The sequence below is a fragment of the Mustela nigripes genome, chromosome 3 (genome assembly GCF_022355385.1).
Source record: "Mustela nigripes isolate SB6536 chromosome 3, MUSNIG.SB6536, whole genome shotgun sequence".
NCBI classification, from domain to species: Eukaryota; Metazoa; Chordata; class Mammalia; order Carnivora; family Mustelidae; genus Mustela; species Mustela nigripes.
This window is the reverse complement of record NC_081559.1, coordinates 149,696,652-149,715,426: the sequence shown is the minus strand read 5'-3', so window position 1 is coordinate 149,715,426 and position 18,775 is coordinate 149,696,652. Positions and strand designations below refer to the sequence as shown.

At 36.6% G+C, this 18,775-nt stretch overlaps 1 protein-coding gene across 1 annotated transcript in view; it reads right to left on the bottom strand.

The window, feature by feature from the left end:
* The window catches only part of CNBD1 (cyclic nucleotide binding domain containing 1), a 327,798-nt gene that overhangs the window by 290,602 nt on the left and 18,421 nt on the right, over window positions 1-18,775 (bottom strand). The gene's annotated exons all lie outside the window — the stretch shown is intronic.

The following is an 18,775-nucleotide window of genomic DNA, read 5'->3' as shown; positions in this document are numbered from 1 at the left end:
CCTCTTACACTGTTGGTGGGAATACAAGTTGGTGCAGCCACTTTGGAAAACAGTGTAGAGATTCCTTAAGAAATTAAAAATAGAGCTTCCCTATGACCCTGCAATTGCACTCCTGGGTATTTACTCCAAAGATACAGATGTAGTGAAAAGAAGGGCCATCTGTACCCCAATGTTCATAGCAGCAATGACCACAGTCACCAAACTGTGGAAAGAACCAAGATGCCCTTCGACAGACAAGTGGATAAAGAAGATATGGTCCGTATATACAATGGAGTATTATGCCTCCATCAGAAAGGACGAATACCCATCTTTTATATCAACATGGACAGAACTAGAAGAGATTATAAGTCAAGCAGAGGAGTCAATTATCATATGGTTTCTATGGACTCTGAAAAACAATCTGAAGGGTTTGAAGTGGCAGGGGGGTGGGAGGTTGGGGTACCAGGTGGTGGGTATTATAGAGGGCACAGATTGCATGGAACACTGGGTGTGGTGAAAAAATAATGAATACTGTTATGCTGATAATAAATAAATTAATTTTAAAAAATTATCATATGGTTTCACTTACTTGTGGAGCATAAGGAATAACACGGAGGACATTGGTAGATGGAGAGGAGAAGTAAGTTGGGGGAGACAAACTATGAGAGACTGTGGACTCTGTGAAACAAACAGGGTTTTGGAGGGGAGGGGTTGGGGGTTGGGTGAGCCTGGTGGTGGGTATTATGGAGGGCACGTATTGCATGGAGCACTGAGTGTGGTGCATAAACAGTGAATTTTGGAACACTGAAAAATAAAATAAAATAAAATGGGGAAAAAATGATAATACTTAAAAATGAACACTGACAAACAACTTAGTCAATATTTGCCACATGGCAATGAATATAAAAATCCTCAAGAAGGCTTTTCTTGTTTCACTGTCAATATAAATAATATCAACACACTATAAAATATTTATAATAGCTTATTTCCTCCTGGCCAAAGTTTCCTAAAACATAATATTAATTCTTTACATAAAACAAATATTCCATACTTTAAGAATGTTATGTAAGTTAATTGATTCACATAATGCAATGTGGATTTGATTTAATATGACATTAGGTATTTTCATGCCTAATCTCACACTACAGAGATACACAGAACAAGAATCCACTCTTTTTTTTTTTTTAAGATTTTATTTATTTATTTGTCAGAGAGAGAGTGAGTGAGAGCAAGCACAGGCAGACAGAGTGGAAGGCAGAGTTAGAGGGAGAAGCAGGCTCCCTACAGAGCAAGGAGCCCGATGTGGGACTCAATCCCAGGACGTTGGGATCATGACCTGAGCCAAAGGCAGCTGCTTAACCAACTGAGCCAGCCAGGCGTCCCAAGAATCCACTCTTTTTAAAAAAAAAAAAAAAAAAAAAAAAAGTTTTTATCTATTTATTTAAGAGAGAGAGGGACAAGATAGCAAGAGAGAGCAGGAGCAGGGAGGAGGGAGAAGCAAGCTTCGGTTGAACAGGGAGCCTGATGTTGGGCTCGATCCCAGGGCCCTGGGATCATGACCCAAGCTGAAGGCAGACGCTTAACTAACTGAGCCACCCAGGCACCCCTAGAATCCACTCTTTTTAAAATCTAGTCACTGATATCATTAGAAGCTTTTCCAAGATCTTTTTTTTCTCCCCATTTGGAACTAGCATTTTACAATCATCTATTTTACACATCTACTTGTAATATGTCGAGTACTTATTATATGCAAAACATTAGACTAAGATCTTTACATGATTTGTCTCATTATATATTTATATAACCTGACAAGGTTGCTATTCTTTACTGCCCATTTTACACATAAAGAAACTGCAAACTTGATTAATATAACTAGGAAGTAGAGGACACAGAATACAAAGGAAAACTAAATTGACTTGAAAATCCATTCTCAGGGTGCCTCCTGGTTTGGGTTCAGGTAATGATCACCAGATCCTGTAATGGAGCCCTGGGTCAGACTCCATGCTCAGCAGGGAGTCTGCTTAAGAATTCTCTCTCTCCCTTTCTCTTTGCCCCTCCCCTCATGAGCCCTCTCTCACATTATTTCTCTAAATAAGATAGATAGGTAGGTAGGTAGATAAAACAATCTTTAAAAAAAATTGTCTTAACCTTTTGGATATACTGCACCCCCAAAATAATAAAACATGTTAGTTCTTACTAAGTGACAGCCATTATTCTAGGCAGTTTACATGTTTCAGATAATTTATCCTTATACAACTATATTAGCTGATATTCTTATCATCCCCATTTTGTAGAAAAAGTAATTGAGAGCCAAGAAATACTAAAGTCGGACCTCTTTCCTTTGTCTACATGGAGTCTATTCTACAAGACTTGGAAACTTACCCCAATCTGTGATCTGGATATATCATCTTTGGAGTAACTGAGAAGTTTACACCAAAATGCTAAGACCTTCACTGTTGTCATTTTCTATATGTATGACTGAGTTGCTTGCTTCACTAATGCTGAGAATTTTCAAGATTTGGTGGCTGGTGTACATGGGCCAGTGCTTCTGATCTGTCTCCAAAGTAGTATCATCAAGAAGCAAAAGATGTGAAACGTTAAAGTGGAAGAATCAAATGTTAGAACTAGGAATGGTACAATTTTCAGAATGAGGCCCTAAGTGCCCTATGATGCTATGATGTATATTCTACATCACAAAAAGTAACTTGACAGCATATTCCTATTTCTGTATCTCTTTTGAAATAAAAACATATAGTTCTCTGCATTCAGTAGGTATGTATTATTGTCTAAAACTATGTAATGTCTGCAAATAATTGCTTCTAAATATGGATAGCAGAATAGATTAAGAGAAATGATATAAATATAATTAGACAGCCAGGAACACAGAAAGATTAAGAATTATGGCAAGGATGACTATGGATCCAAATAGCTATTTGACACTTGAATACTGTCCACAAAATAACTTTCATAATTTCCTAGGCTATGAGTAAACACTGTCTATTGACAAAGTTCATTACCTTATTGATGCTCACCTGCAAGGAAACTCCCCTAGAAAAAAAGAACTTCAATTTCCTCAAGCAGATGAAGGGGAGATACATCCAAAACCTATAGATTTACTCACAAGAGCTCTAGAACACTTTCAGGGTGCTCTATATCCAAAGGTCACAAAATTAAATGCTTATAATAGCCAAGCATGTATTAAAAGGTAGGGACTACGCTAAACTGGAAAGAATGCCCATAAAGCCACAACCCTCCTCTCTCTCTGCTGTTGTTTTCTCATTTTTATCACGTATTAAGAAAAGTCCAAAGTGCAGACTCTGCAGGCTTTTGTTTTGTTTTTGTTTTGTTTAGTTTGCTTTTACAGAAGCCAGAAGTCTGAAGTTTCATGTGAAATTTTTATTTTTAAATATTAGTAACTTCTGTAGGTTGAATTTGTCTCCCCAAAATTCATATGTCGAAGTCCCAGCCCCTAATGCAATTGTATTTGGAGATGAAGCTTTTAGAATATGGTGCTGGGAAAACTGGGCAGCTATATGTAGAAGAATGGAACTCGACCATTCTCTTACACCGTACACAAAGATAAACTCAAAATGGATAAAAGACCTCAACATGAGACAGGAATCCATCAGAATCCTAGAGGAGAACATAGGCAGCAATCTCTTCGATATCAGCCACAGCAACTTCTTTCAAGATATGTCTCCAAAGGCAAAGGAAACAAAAGCGAAGATGAACTTTTGGGACTTCATCAAAATCAAAAGCTTGTGCACAGCAAAGAAACAGTCGAGAAAACAAAGAGGCAACCCACAGAATGGGAGAAGATATTTGCAATTGACAGTACAGACAAAAGGTTGATATCCAGGATCTATAATGAACTCTTCAAACTCAACACACATAAAACAGACAATCATATCAAAAAATGGGCAGAAGATATGGACAGACATTTCCTCAATAAAGACATACAAATGGCTATCAGACACATGAAAAAATGTTCATCATCGCTAGCCCTCAGGGAGATTCAAATTAAAACCACATTGAGATATCACTTTACACCAGTTAGAATGGCCAAAATTAGCAAGACAGGAAACAACATGTGTTGGAGGGGATGTGGAGAAAGGGGAACCTTCTTACACTGTTGGTGGGAATGCAAGTTGGTGCAGCCTCTTTGGAGAACAGTGTGGAGATTCCTCAAGAAATTAAAAACAGAGCTTCCCTATGACCCTGCAATTGCACTCCTAGGTATTTACCCCAAAGATACAGTACAGATGTCGTAAAAAGAAGGGCCATCTGTACCCCAATGTTTATAGCAGCAATGGCCACGGTCGCCAAACTACGGAAAGAACCAAAATGTCCTACAACGGACGAATGGATAAAGAAAATGTGGTCCATATACACTATGGAGTATTATGCCTCCATCAGATAGGATGAATACCCAACTTTTGTATCAACATGGACGGGACTGGAAGAGATTATGCTGAGTGAAATAAGTCAAGCAGAGAGAGTCAATTATCATATGGTTTCACTTATTTGTGGAGCATAACAAATATCATGGAGGACAAGGGGTGTTAGAGAGGAGAAGGGAGTTGTGGTAAATTGGAAGGGGAGGTGAATCATGAGAGACTAAGGACTCTGAAAAAGAATCTGAGGGGTTTGAAGTGGCAGGGGGGTGGGAGGTTGGGGTACCAGGTGGTGGGTATTATAGAGGGCACGGATTGCATGGAGCACTGGGTGTGGTGAAAAAATAATGAATACTGTTATGCTGAAAATAAATAAATTTTTTTTTAAAAAGAAAAAAAAAAGAATATAAAGTTAAATGAGATCATGAGGGTAGGGACCTAATCCGATAGGACTGGTAGTCTTCTAAGAAGAAGAGAAAGACCTCTCTCTCTCCACATGTACACATGAAGGCCTGGTATATTCCGGTATTTAAGACAATCTATGGTTTTATGTTATGGCAGCCTAAGCAGCCTAAGACCATAACTTACTTTTTAAAAAGTTTTAAATTACTGTGTGAATCAATCAAAATAATCTTCAGGCTGTACACCAATTATACTATCTCAGGCCAAAGAAGGAGCCCCAGTTAATAGCCTTGATGGTGTTCCCTAACTACATGACACGTAGTTACTTGCGTTCTCTACTAGGTTGTGCCTATGATAAGAAATAAAAGAATCTTAGTCTTGGGCTCAAAATGATCTAAATTTGTACATTAATTTTTCTACTTTATATAAACTTAAGCAGGTCATTTATCCTTTATATGCCTCAGTTCCTTATATATCAATTAATAGATACATGTCTAAATAACAACAATTCAATTTTTAATATACAATGATTTTATATCCATCTCAAAAATTTCTCTATGTTGCAAAAAACCATGTCTTTTTCTTCCCGGGCACAGAGCTAAAAAGTACATTTCCCAACCTTTCTTGCACTTAGATGTAGTCTCATGGCTGAGTTCTAGCCAATGGAACATGGAAAAGAGGGTGAAAGTAATATGCACCATTCCAGACCAGGCCCATCAAAATCTGCTCCCAACCTCACCAAAAAACCTTCCTACCTAAGATTCTCCATGTCTTTTTCCCTTCCAACTTGAAGCAAATGAGTAGGGTAGATGTGAAAACCACACAGAAAGATGGGAGAACAAAATGGGAACAGCCTACCAATCAAAAATAACCCTATAAGGTTTGAGCTGAGAAACAAAAAAACTTCTATTATGTTAAACCACTGAGATTTAGGGTTTGTCTATAACTGCTAACAACTCATATCTTATAAGTTGTTAACAACTTATATACCCTAACAACTTATATCTTCTGCATGTATCTTCTGCATCCTGTTTAGTTCTGCTTACAAATTTGGGAATAATAAATACACTTTTAATAAAATACTTATTGATGAATTATATTTATGTGATTTCCCTAAGGCAATTTACATTTTTTCATTTTAAATTAATTAAAACAAGTCATAAAAAGTTGAATCTATTCAACCTCTTATAGATTTTTTCCTCCTGAATTTTTCTTTTATATATTATAGAATCTACATTTATTTGATGAAAACTAAAAAGAATATAAATGTTATTCTTCTGCACTAGAAGAAGGTGCAGTTGTAATTTAATACAAATTAAGTTCACTTTATATATATATATATATATATATATATATATATATACACACACACAGAGAAAGAGATAATATATTATACATTATATAAAATGGATTTATGTTTTCTTTTATTTATTATATATTACATTGTATATAATGGATTTCATTATTTTATTACACTAGTAATTTAAAGAAAAAAAATGTTCAGTATTTAACATACCCTAGCTACTAAATGGAAAGATCAATCAATCAGCAATCTTCAGATAATACCACTATAAAGTGTCATTCTATTCAGTTTCTTCTGACTTAACTTCTGAAATTTTTTGAAATGTTAGTATCTAGTTATGAGTACATTTGATCAGCTTCCTTATCTACGGATACAGCTCACCTCCAATGACTTCATGGCTTCAAAATTATTTGATTATTTTTTCAAAGGAGCTCTACTCCTATGCCACTACAGTTGATTAGTAGATACATTAATCATAAAGATTAATCCCTATACTTTTTATTTTCATAAAGTTTCTGGAAAAAAAATTAAAAGATATGTTTTGACAAAGCCAACTGTAAAGATATGACTTGAAGACCCAATCTAAACCTTTTATAGGGATATTGACCTGTCATAAAATTTTTCCAGAATAAATACTCAATTAGCATATAAACTGAAGTTGTGCTTTGTCTCTTATAAACAATTCCAACTTCTCATTTATTTATCTTTAGAAAAGGAATATCTACCTTTGGGACTGTTGTACTAGTTAGAAGTAATAAAAGCAAAGCTTTGACCCACCATTTATAATATATTAGGCATGTAAAAATAATAACTATTACTACAAACCAAGGTACAGAATATATGCATACAGTAACAAATTCTTCAATTTTTAAAAATGTAGAGATAGAGGGGCGGCCCAGTGACTCAGTCAGTTTTGCATCTAACTGTTGGTTTCAGCTCAATTTATGGCCTCAGGGTCCTGAGATCCAGCCCCACATCAGGCTCCATGCTCAGTATAGAGTCTGCTTAAGATTTTCTCCCCCTCTCCTTCTGCCCCTGCTGCTTGTGCTCTCTCTCTTTAAAACAGATAAGTATTTTTTTTTTAAGTGTAGAGATATAAACTCTACTTCTTTATTTAAAGGACCTACACAATGAGTCTAAGGGAAATTTTCATTGTTGTAATAGAACTATTAAAAAGAAAATATCTGGCACCCATTGTCTTGAGGTGTAGAACATCACACCTTAGAAAAAAGATCTTCACAGTTTCTAAATCATGACAGTCTTGATTCTCTAAAGAACTCTGTTCTTGCACATATCATGCAAAAGAACTTTCTGTTACATTATTCATCTGACAAGGAGGAAGTGATGTCTCTGAGGAGCACCATATTGCAACAAAAAGGAAATGAAAGTGAGTGGATACCTGAGATGTGAACAAGAAGTAGACAGGAGGGGTAGGATTTTGAGGAGAGCAATGGGAGGAAAATGCAACTTGACCCAGGAAAAAGGAGGGGAGCCCAGCCTGAGGACCTTGATTTAGAGAGAGATTCTTGAAGTAGAATGAAAGAATGTCAGCTTCTTCATATATCCTGGTTCTAGGAAGAGAAAGTTATAAATTCTCCCTGGGGGAAAGTATCCACAATTTAGGTCACATGTTATTATATGTTGAGAATAAGCAAATCTTTCACAGAAAGATTATCTGCAAAGACAAGTTACCATGAGTGGAGCATTAGAATTATACTCCTAAAGACTATATGTATGTTAGATATAGGGTATAGAATGGTATAAGATATTTGTAGAAATAAAAGATAGAATAACAGTGATGATCAATAACAAAAGACTATCAGGAATGACCAGACAAATTTGAAAAAAGAACTTGGTGGAACATCTCAAAATGAAAATTATAATTATTAAAATTAAAAACACAATGAAAAGGACAAAGATCAAATTAGAGAGAGTTGAATAAGAAATTAAATTTGAAGATATATCTGTAGAAATTCACAAACACATCAGAGAAATAATATGGGCAAAAAAGTGTAGACAAAAAGATCAATGAGGGCGCCTGGGTGGCTCAGTGGGTTAAGCCGCTGCCTTCGGCTCAGGTCATGATCTCAGGGTCCTGGGATCGAGTCCTGCATCGGGCTCTCTGCTCAGCAGGGAGCCTGCTTCCTTCTCTCTCTCTCTGCCTGCCTCTCAGTGTACTTGTAATTTCTCTCTGCCAAATAAATAAAATCTTTAAAAAAAAAAAAAAATCAATGAAACAGAACAGTAAGCCCAGAAATATATCCACATGTATACAATCACATGATCAAATCGAAAGAGCAAAGGCAGCTCAATACAGAAAGGATATTTTTTTCCAAAAATGGTATTATAACAACTGGACATCTCTCTGGGAAAAAAAAATGCATGGGTACACAGACTTTACACCCTGCACAAAATTATCTCTAAATAGATGACAGACCTAAATGTAAAAGCCATAATTTTATAACTTGCAGGGAAAAAAAATTGGAAAATAATCTAAGTGACCTTCAGTGTGGTGATGACTTCTTAGATTAAACACCAAAAACATCATTCATGAAAGGAAAAATTAATAAGTTAAACTTTATTAGCATTTAAAACTTCTGCTTGCAAGACACTACTGTGAGAATGAACAGATAATACACATACTGGGAAAAAATATTTGCAAAACACCTATTTGATAAAGGGCTTATATCCAAAATATAAAAATAACTTTTAAAACTCAACAATAAGAAAACAAACAACCTAATTAAAAAAATCAGTAAAAGATATGAACAAACACCTCACAAGGAAGAAATACAGATGGAAAATTAATATATAAAAAGATGCTCCACATTACAGATCATCAGGGACAAGCGAATTAAAACAACAAGGTATCAGGGGCGTGTGGGTAGCTCGGGTAAGTGTCTGACTCCTGATTTCAGCTCAGGTCAAGATCAAAGGGTCCTGAGATTGAGCCCCAGGTAGAGCTCTGCATTGAGCGTAGACCCTCCTCAAGATTCTTTTCCTCTCCTTCTGTGTCTACCCCCACTTGTGTATGTCTCTCTCTCTAAAAAACAAAACAAAAAAAAACAAAAAAGAAAAACATGAGATACCACAACACACCTATTAGAATGGCTGAAATTCAGAACACTGACAACACAAATTGCTGTCAATGAATGGAGCAACAAAAACTCTCAGTGATGGCTGGTGGAAAGGTGGTGGTACTCACACTTTGGAGGCCAGTTTGGTGGTTTCTTACAAAACTAAACATACTCTTACCACGCAATACAGCAATTGCACTCTTTGGTATTTCCCAAGTTGGTAACTTAACATTCACACAAAAACCTGTACATGAATATTTATAGCAGGTTTATTCATAATTGCGAAAACTTGGAAGCAACTATTCTTCAGTTGAATAGATAAACTGAAGTACATCCATATAATGAGTATTATTCAGTGACAAAAGGAAATGAGCTACCATGTCATGAAAAAAGATGAAGGAATCTTAAATGTACCATTGCTAAGAGAAAGAAATCAATTTTAAATAGCTAATAACTGTATTTTTTCAAGTATGTAACATTTTGGAAAGAGTAAAACTATAGAAATAAGATTGGTGGTTACCAGAGATTAAGGAAGGAGGGAAGAGCAGATGAAACACAAGGAATGTTTAGAGCAGTAAATATTCTATATGATACTGTGATGGTGAATACATGTCCTTATACATTTGTCAAAAACCCTAGCATGTGCAACACAGTGAACCTGTTATAAACATAGACTTTAGTCAATAGTAATATACCATATTGATTAATTAGTTGCAACAAATATACCACACTTATGCAAGATGTTAATAATACGGGAAACTAAGAGAGTAAAGGGTATTTGGAAACTCTACTTTCTGCTCAATTTTTCTGCAAACATAAAACTGCTCAAAAAATAAAGTCTATTACAAATATATGAATAATGGGGCACCTGGGTGGCTCAGTGGTTTAAAGCCTCTGTCTTCGGCTCAGGTTACGATCCCAGAGTTCTGGGATCAAACCCCGTTCCAGCTCTCTGCTCAGCAAGGGAGCCTGCTTTCCCCCCCTCTCTCTGCCTGCCTCTCTGTCTACTTGTGATCTCTGTCTATCAAATAAATAATAAAACCTTTAAAAAAATTTTTTAAATATGAATGAAATAAACATATTTACTTTGTTGTAGTACACAATGAGGAATTAAGATAAGAAGAGACTTGAGAATGGAACTTTAATTGTAAATGTAGTAGTCCTGGAGACAGGTAACTAGACAGGTAACTAGACAAGTAACTAGAATTGAGTACTGGATAAAAAAATAAGTAGCAAGTATTAGAAATACAAAGGAACAGTGAAATCTAAGTATAACATATGGAAAAATAAAGAAACAAGTGTATAAAACATGCCTACAAGATTTTCATGCTTCAATTACTAGGTAAATGGCAGGCACTCAGCAAATATCTTTTGAATACCAGCTATGCTCCTTGAACTGAAATAGGCAATGAAAATACAGTGGTGGGGTGCCTGGGTGGCTCAGTGGGTTAAGCTGCTACCTTCGGCTCAGGTCATGATCTCAGGGTCCCAGTATTGAGTCCCACATTGGGCTCTCTGCTCAGCGGGGAGCCTGCTTCCCTCTCTCTCTCTCTCTCTCTCTCTGCCTACCTCTCCATCTACTTGTGATCTCTGTCAAATAAATAAAATCTTAAAAAAAAAAAAAAAAAAGAAAGAAAGAAAATACCGTGGTGAACCAAACTCATATGATTGTTTCCCTCTGGGAATTCAGAATCTAATTGTGATAATATTATAAGGAATGAAGATGAGAAGCAAGTTTTCATAAGAATATGAGTTTGTTTCTTAAATCAAGATACAGGGATATATTTGAGGGTTAATCACATCTTAGAGATCACTTATAGCTTCTCTAACTTGAGAAGGCCTATCTAAGAAAACATCCTCTAGAACAAAGTTCCTTAAGAGGACAAGAAATTAAGAGAAGAAGGGGATTATGGGTTCCTGGAGCAAATTCCAATGTGTATTGGGGGTGGGGGGTCCCTCCACAAAATACCAAGCAATTCTGGGGATACCACTAAGGTATCTGAGAATTTAACTCAGTTCTTACACTGCCTGGAGGTAGTGCTAGATCTCACAGATTAAGGGTTCAGTTCCACGAGACTGTTCCCATCTCACTTCAGATGCCAATCACATGTAGCAGAACCCCAGATTATGAACAACTCTGTTCAATTTGGTCACAGGGGCAGATTTCCATGACTCTTTCCAAGTTAAGGTTTGATTAATTTGCTACAGAGGCTCATAGCAAAGTTAGGGGCACTCCCCACCCCCCAAACAACCCCCTTTGCAGTTGAAAATCCATGTAGAACGTTTGATGTCCCCAAACTTAACTAACAGCCTACTGTTTGCCAGAAGCCTTACTGATAACAAAAGCCAATTAATACATAACTTTATGTCAGACGTGTATATGCTGTATATTTACAATAAAGTAAACTAAAGGGGAAAAAATGTAGGAAAATACATTTATAGTACTGTACTATAGTGGGGGAAGCTAAGATGGCAACATAGTAGGAGGACCCTGGGCTTGCTTCTTCCCTGGAACACAGCTAGATAACTATCAGATCATTCTGAATAACCAGGAAAGAGACCTGAGGATTGACAGAATAAACCGCACAGCTAGAGGGAGAGAGAAGACCACATTGAGGAAGGTAGGAAGTGCAGAGATGTGGTTTGGGGGAGAAGTGAATCACGATGCTGTAGAGAGAAGTAAGGCCTAGTCAAGAAGCAAGGTGAGACAGAGCAGAAGACACAGGGATATCCACAAGAACACTTCCCCAGAGTATTGTCTGGGAAAATGAGAGAGGCTGATTTTTATGTTTTTCCAATATGCAGGGCTCAAAGAAACAGGAGTTTTAGAGGTTCGTGGGGTTGGCTGGGATAGAGACCTGAGGGTGCTGTCCTATTTCTAGAGAGAAGGCACGCAAGCAACTGGGGATGGGGGGAAGGATGGGAACAGGGCACCATCAGAGGATTGCCTAAGGCACTGGGGAAGACTATTCACTCTTCTTGGAGTGCATCTGTAAGAGTTGGTGTTCTCAGAGTCACTTCCCCAGGGACAAAAGAGCCAGTGGGCACCATTTCCCTTTCTGACCCTCAGAACAGCCACAGAGACACCTCCTGAGAGTGGCTAAACCACATACTGGCTGTTTAGCCTGCTCTGTTCCAAATCCCATGCCCCTGTATGATGCAACTGCCCTTCTTCATCAAACCTGTATCAGTCCCAGTGTGGCAAAACCCTCCCCCAGAAACCAGCACCAGTCCCCACCACACTAGGTCCTTAAAGATTGAAGTTTTAAGTCAGCAGGCTTGGCCAGGATAGAGCCAAAAGTGCACTGAGCTGCTCCACGCAGGCAAGCAACCTAGTTACAGAGAGCATGAAAATAGTAATCTGAAAAACCTGGGATGATCAGTCACTCTTCAGAAAGTGTTTCCCTAAGAGCAGGAAGCACAGAGTCCCATCTCCGGGGACAAAGGAGCTAGCTGGCACCATGTCCCTCCCCATAAACCTCAGCATAAACCAACTTAAATAAAACAGCACAGCACCAACACTGGCTGCCTAACCTGCTTACACCAAATCTTTATTCCTAGGCTTCGCTAGTACTGCTTTTCTCAGGCTAAGTGTTCCTAAGGACCAGTTCAGCAAGTCCCTTCCCCCCAAAAAGCAGCAAAACCCCCCATATGCACCATGTCTACTGACCAACCATAGAGCTCTGCAAAGCTTCAGTTCTAGGGAAAGTGGCATTAGGTCTCATTTAACAAGTAGATCAGAACACAATTAGTTAAAACCCACCATACTCTGGCTGAGGTTCAAACACTGTCCATTGCAGGCAAGGAGAACCTCTTCCAATGACTAACCTGAGTGACAGAACAGCAAAACACAGCAGCAGAGTGCACAAAGCACACACTACAGACCCTCCCTGAAGCACCAGACTCTAGACACTATATAATCTCTTCTTCATAAAACCATTACTCTCAGAAGCAGGAAACATAACAGGATTTCTACCACACAGAAGATGAGACCTAGACAAAATTCCAAGACAGGAAGTCATCTCAAAAGAAAGAACAAGAAAAAATAATGGCCGGAAATCTAATTGAAACAGATATAAGAAATAGGCCTGATCCAGAATTTAAAGCAATAGTGATAAGAATATTAGCTGGGCTTGAGAGGAGTGTGGAAGACATCAGGGAGAACCTTACTGCAGATATAAAAGAGCTAAAAAACAATCAGCCCAAAATGAAGAATGCAGTAACTGTGATTCAAAACCAGGCAGACCACAAGGATAGAAGAAGCAGAGGAATGAACAAGTGATACAGAAGATAGAATTATGGAAAATGATGTATCTGTACAAAAGAGAAAAAGAAAAATGATGGATCAAGAAAGTAGACAGGGAACTCAGTGACTCCATCAGACATAATATTCATATCAAAGAAGTCTCAGAGAAAGAGAGAAAAAGGAATAGAAGGTTTATTTGAGGAAATAATACCTGTAAACTTCCCTAATCTGGGGAAGGAAATAGACATCCAAACCCAGGAGACACAGAAAACTCCTATTAAAATCAACAAAGCAGGCCAACACCAAGACATACTGTATTTAAATTTGCAAAATATAGTGGTAAAGAAAAAATCCAAAAAGCAAACATTAAAAGAAGTCCTTAACTTACAAATCTCTGCAGCTGCAGATCTCTCCACAGAAAGTTAGCAAGCCAGAAGAGAGTGGCAATGATATATTCAACATGTTGAAGGGAAAAAATATGCAGTCAAGTATACTCTACCCAGCAAGGCTATAACTCAGAACAGGAGAGAAGAAGGGTTTCCCAGACAGGAAAAGAAAACTAAAGGAGTTCAAGACCAGTAAACCAGCCATGCAAAAAATATTAAAGTAGATTCTTTGAGTGAGAAGAAAAGACCAAAAGTGACAAAGACTAAAAAGGACTACAGAACATCACCAGAAACAGCAACTCTACAGACAGCATGATATCATTAAATTCATATCTTTCAGGATTCTCACTGAATGTAAATGGACTAAATGCTCCAATCATAAGACCTATTTTCAAAGATCTTCTTGTCTCCTTTCTCTTCTACACTTTATTTCCTTAAAAATAAAAATCACCTATCACTTTTTTTTTCTTTTTCTATTTATTTATTTATTTATTTATTTATTTATTTATTTTAATTTTTTATTTTTTATAAACATATATTTTTATCCCCAGGGGTACAGGTCTGTGAATCACCAGGTTTACACACCTATCACTTTTTATCTTAGTTTTTACATGAAAAAGTTTGCTTTTGCCTGATACACTAATAGAATTAGCAAAACACCCTCACTAAGAAAAAGATAATATATTTTGCAATATACATAGTTATCATGAAGAGCCAACCATTATCAATAGACCCTAAGAGCCTTAAACTGATCCAGGAGCCTCCTTAAAATAATTTCTATTGTCTCCATCAACCTCTAAAATAGTCTAGTAACTTAGTGTACTTTACCTTAACCTAATGCAATGAGAAACAATTACTGAATGCCATTTTTAATATTTTAATTAATTACTATAATTTTAATGATATCATTTTCATCTTTTCTAATGTAAAAGTACAAAATAAAAGATACAGTTTGGGAAAATGAGGCAAAATTAATCATCTTTAAATTGAGGACTTTCCACTAGATGACTTCTGACTACAATCTTCTGACTCTATAATATTGTGTGTATGAGGAAATGATGCTAGATAGTCAACTTAAAAATGGACTTTGGAGTAAAACCCATTTATGAGTTATAATCTCTGTAAATATAAAAAATATATAGTCAGCACAATATATATATATAGTCCTCTGTATTTGAGGTTAAGTGGCTATGTATTAGTAATATTAATCACTAATAAGTACTGAACTCTATATCCCAGTCACAAAGCTAACTGACAAGCACCACTCTTACACAAATGTACAAATGTATATGCATCATCACTGTTTATCTTTTATATTACCAAATTTAGACATGTTTAAATGTTTTTGCATGAAATTACAAGAATAATAGGCCACATAAGAAAATGCATTTGCAAACAGGTAGCCTCATGTTTGTTTGTTTGTTTATTTGAAACTTAGGAGAACACACATTTCCTTTTAAACCATATTACTCTGTTTATTACTATGTAAACTGAACTTTAAACGTAAGAGCTGACTGATCATCAAGTACTTTGACTAAAAGGAAAAAAATCTCCAAAGCATGAAATGTCAAACCAACAGAAGGTGCTTTTAAAAAAATATTTAAAAATGATTAGCTCTCTAGACAACAGTACCAAAATAAATAAAAGAGCACCTGGGTGGCTCAGTCAGTTAGGCAAGTACCACCGGCTCAGATCATGATCCCAGGTCCTGGCATCCAGGTCGACATCTGACTCCCTGCTTCTCTCTCTCCCTCTGCAGCTTCCCCTATGCACTCACTCGCTCTCTCTCTCTCTCTCAAATAAATAAAATCTTTTAAGTAAATAAATAAATAAATAAATAATCACACTATAAATACACAGCTTTCCTCCTAACTGACACGTAGAAAACCCTTATACATTTTTAAAGCACCAAGAAGATAATTAGTTCTCTCAACATTAGAATGTAACTCAATTCAAAACATTGAACTCTATGCCAAATGTCTGGGGGTAGGAAGCAATAAGATGAACAAATCTTCTGCCCTCATGGAATATATAGTCTGCTAGAGATGAGAAGTCTTACATCCAAGAATTTAGAAATCCAAAGTGACATCATTCCTCTTCGTTACACACTTTTTCTTTTACTTGAAAAATTCCAGAATAACATACTAATATATTGCCTTTATTCTCAGAGGAGAAGAAACATCAGACAGACACCAACTGGCTGACTACATGCATTTGGGTGCAGCCACCACACACTGGGGCTTGCTTTTTGTACAAAGTTTATGCATATACAAACACACAGGCACAAGGGTATAAAATCCAGTGAGAAGAGTTCTCATACGCCTAGGTAGGGGACAGGAGTAGCTTCAACAGCTGGGACCGAGTACAGGGTGGAGGCACACAGAAAGTGGTAGAGAGTAGCAGCCTCTCCTTTATCCTTCCACCATGGGCCAAAGGAAGGACAATGACAAAGAAGATATTATATATATATAGTTAATATATATATGTATATAAAATATGTAAATATTATATATATTACAAATATATATCATCAAATCCTTGGTAGGGTTTATATACAAACACATATATATAATATAATCAAATCCTCGGTAGTTTTCATGTTCAAAAATGTCAATCCTTGAGTCATTTAATTCTTAGCTTTTCTTTTTTTATTATAGAAGAATATTTCATTGGTCATTTTTAACATATAATAGATAAAGAATAAATAAATATGGAAAATCAACTGAAAGCTTTGTAATTCTGGAGAACTCAATGTATATATTTCTGATAATCTGTAGAAAGAAATCTTAGTGGGAAAAGGACCTGTATTGCCAGACCATCATTTTGTTGTAATTTATTATTTTATTCTAAAAAGATATTCATTTTCAAATCTATATTTGCATTTGTAATAATATATTCTTTTTCTAAAACCTAAGCCCTAAAACCTAAACCTAAACCCTAAACCCCCCCCAAAATATATATATATACAGGCACCCAAAACATGCCCTCTCCCAGATCCCTGGTGTATACCAAAGTGTCAAAAGAAAACACCCAAGAAATTCACAGGATTTGGTGTCTAAGGAAAGGCACAATAAATATAAGACTTTAATAGAAGGAAGTCAAGCAGGACAACCAGACTGGGCTTGGAGCAGCTGATTGTGACAGAACTCTACTTAGAAGGGATAATCGAACCAGGAAGACGAAAAGGTATAAGATTTATGTAAAATGGATACTTCGGCAGTTCCACATCTAGATGATTCAATCTCTCTTACTATGATCACCCAAGGTGAGTAGAAGGAGAGGTCTAGAAACACGCTTTATTTGTTTGTCTGCTTTTTAAAGATTCTATTTAATGAATAGAATTTATTTAATGACAGCCAGCCAGGGAGGGAACACAAGCAAGGGGAGTGGGACAGGGAGAAGCAGGCTTCCCGCTGAGCAGAGACCAGATGCGGGACTCAATCCCAGGACCCCAAGATCATGACCTGAGCAGAAGGCAGATGCTTAAAGACTGAGCCACCCAGGTGCCCCATGTTTGGTTCTTTTGTTTTTTGTTTTTTATGTCTGGGCAAAAAAGCAAAAGGAAATGACAGGACAAAAGGCATTCAGCTCCAAAACCTGAACTAGCTTCTTAGGTGTTAGAAAAGGGTCCAGCATATAAAATATATTCAACACCTAAAAACTTGGATGAGCCTTTTTGAATAGCAATAATCATTTTAAAATAACACATAACTCTCACTATGTGCCAGACCCTGTTTACTCTACATATGTTTAGCTCATTTAGTCATCCCAATAACTCTGTAAAATAGTACTATTATTATCTCCATTTTAAAAATAAGAAAACTGAAGTAAAGAGAAATTAAGTAACCAATCCAAAGTCACACATTTTGCAAGTGCCTGAGCCAAGTTTGAAGCCAAGTGGCATAACTTGGGAGTGCATGTTGATTCTTCCTCTGCAGAAAGGCACTGAGAGTGAGAAGGAGTAAGTGCCTAAGAAAAAGAATCTTTCTTAGGAGAAATCTGAAAAAGAAGGACATCCTCCTCCCTTTCTCTGAAAAAAAGAAGAAATGACAGGATTGGTGAAGATATAGAAATAATTTGAAATCAGAAATACAAGAATATCAAAAATACCAGAAACAAGTGTTGGTAAGGATGTAGAGATAAAGAACACTGCTACACTATTTGTGGGAATACAAACTGTGGAAAACAGTATGGAACAGTTCCTCAAAAAGTAACAATAGTACTACCTATGATCCATAGGTATTTACCCCAAAAATACAAAAACATAAATTCAAAAGGATACATGTACACCTATGCTTATTGCAGCATTGTTTACAATAGCCAAACTATGGAAGCCCCCCAAATGTCCATCATGGATAAATGGAAGAAGAAGATATGGCATACACACACACACACACACACACACAGAGGAGTATTATTCAGCCATAAAAAGAATGAAATCTTGCCATTTGCCATAAAGTGGATAGAGCTAGAGAGTATAATGCTAAGTGAAATAAGTCAGTCAGAGAAAGACAAATACCATCCAATCTTACAGATGTGTGGAATTTAAGAAACAAAACAAATGAGCAAAGGGGAAAACGAGAGAGAGAGAGAGAGAGAATCCAAGAAACAGTCTTAACTATAGAGAATAAACTGATGGTTACCAGAGGAGAAGTGGATGGGGCCTGGGGGATTAAGAAGGGCACTTATCATAAACCACAGAATAGAACAGAATACAATACAATACAATACAATACAACAGAATATATAGGGGCATTTTCTCAGCAGTCCCATTAAAGATGAAGTAAGGTCCTCTCTTAATAAGGGAAAGTGGAAGAGTGGATAGATACTGACTGATACGTAAAAAACTAACTAGCTTTATAATTTCAAAAACACAACCTGGGAAACAGAGTTGGCAAGACAATAATTTTTTTTTCAAATTATATCTTCAAGTATCACGTACCTTAGGATTCCTGAGCTTTAAGCCCTAGTATTTCCTAATTCTTTGG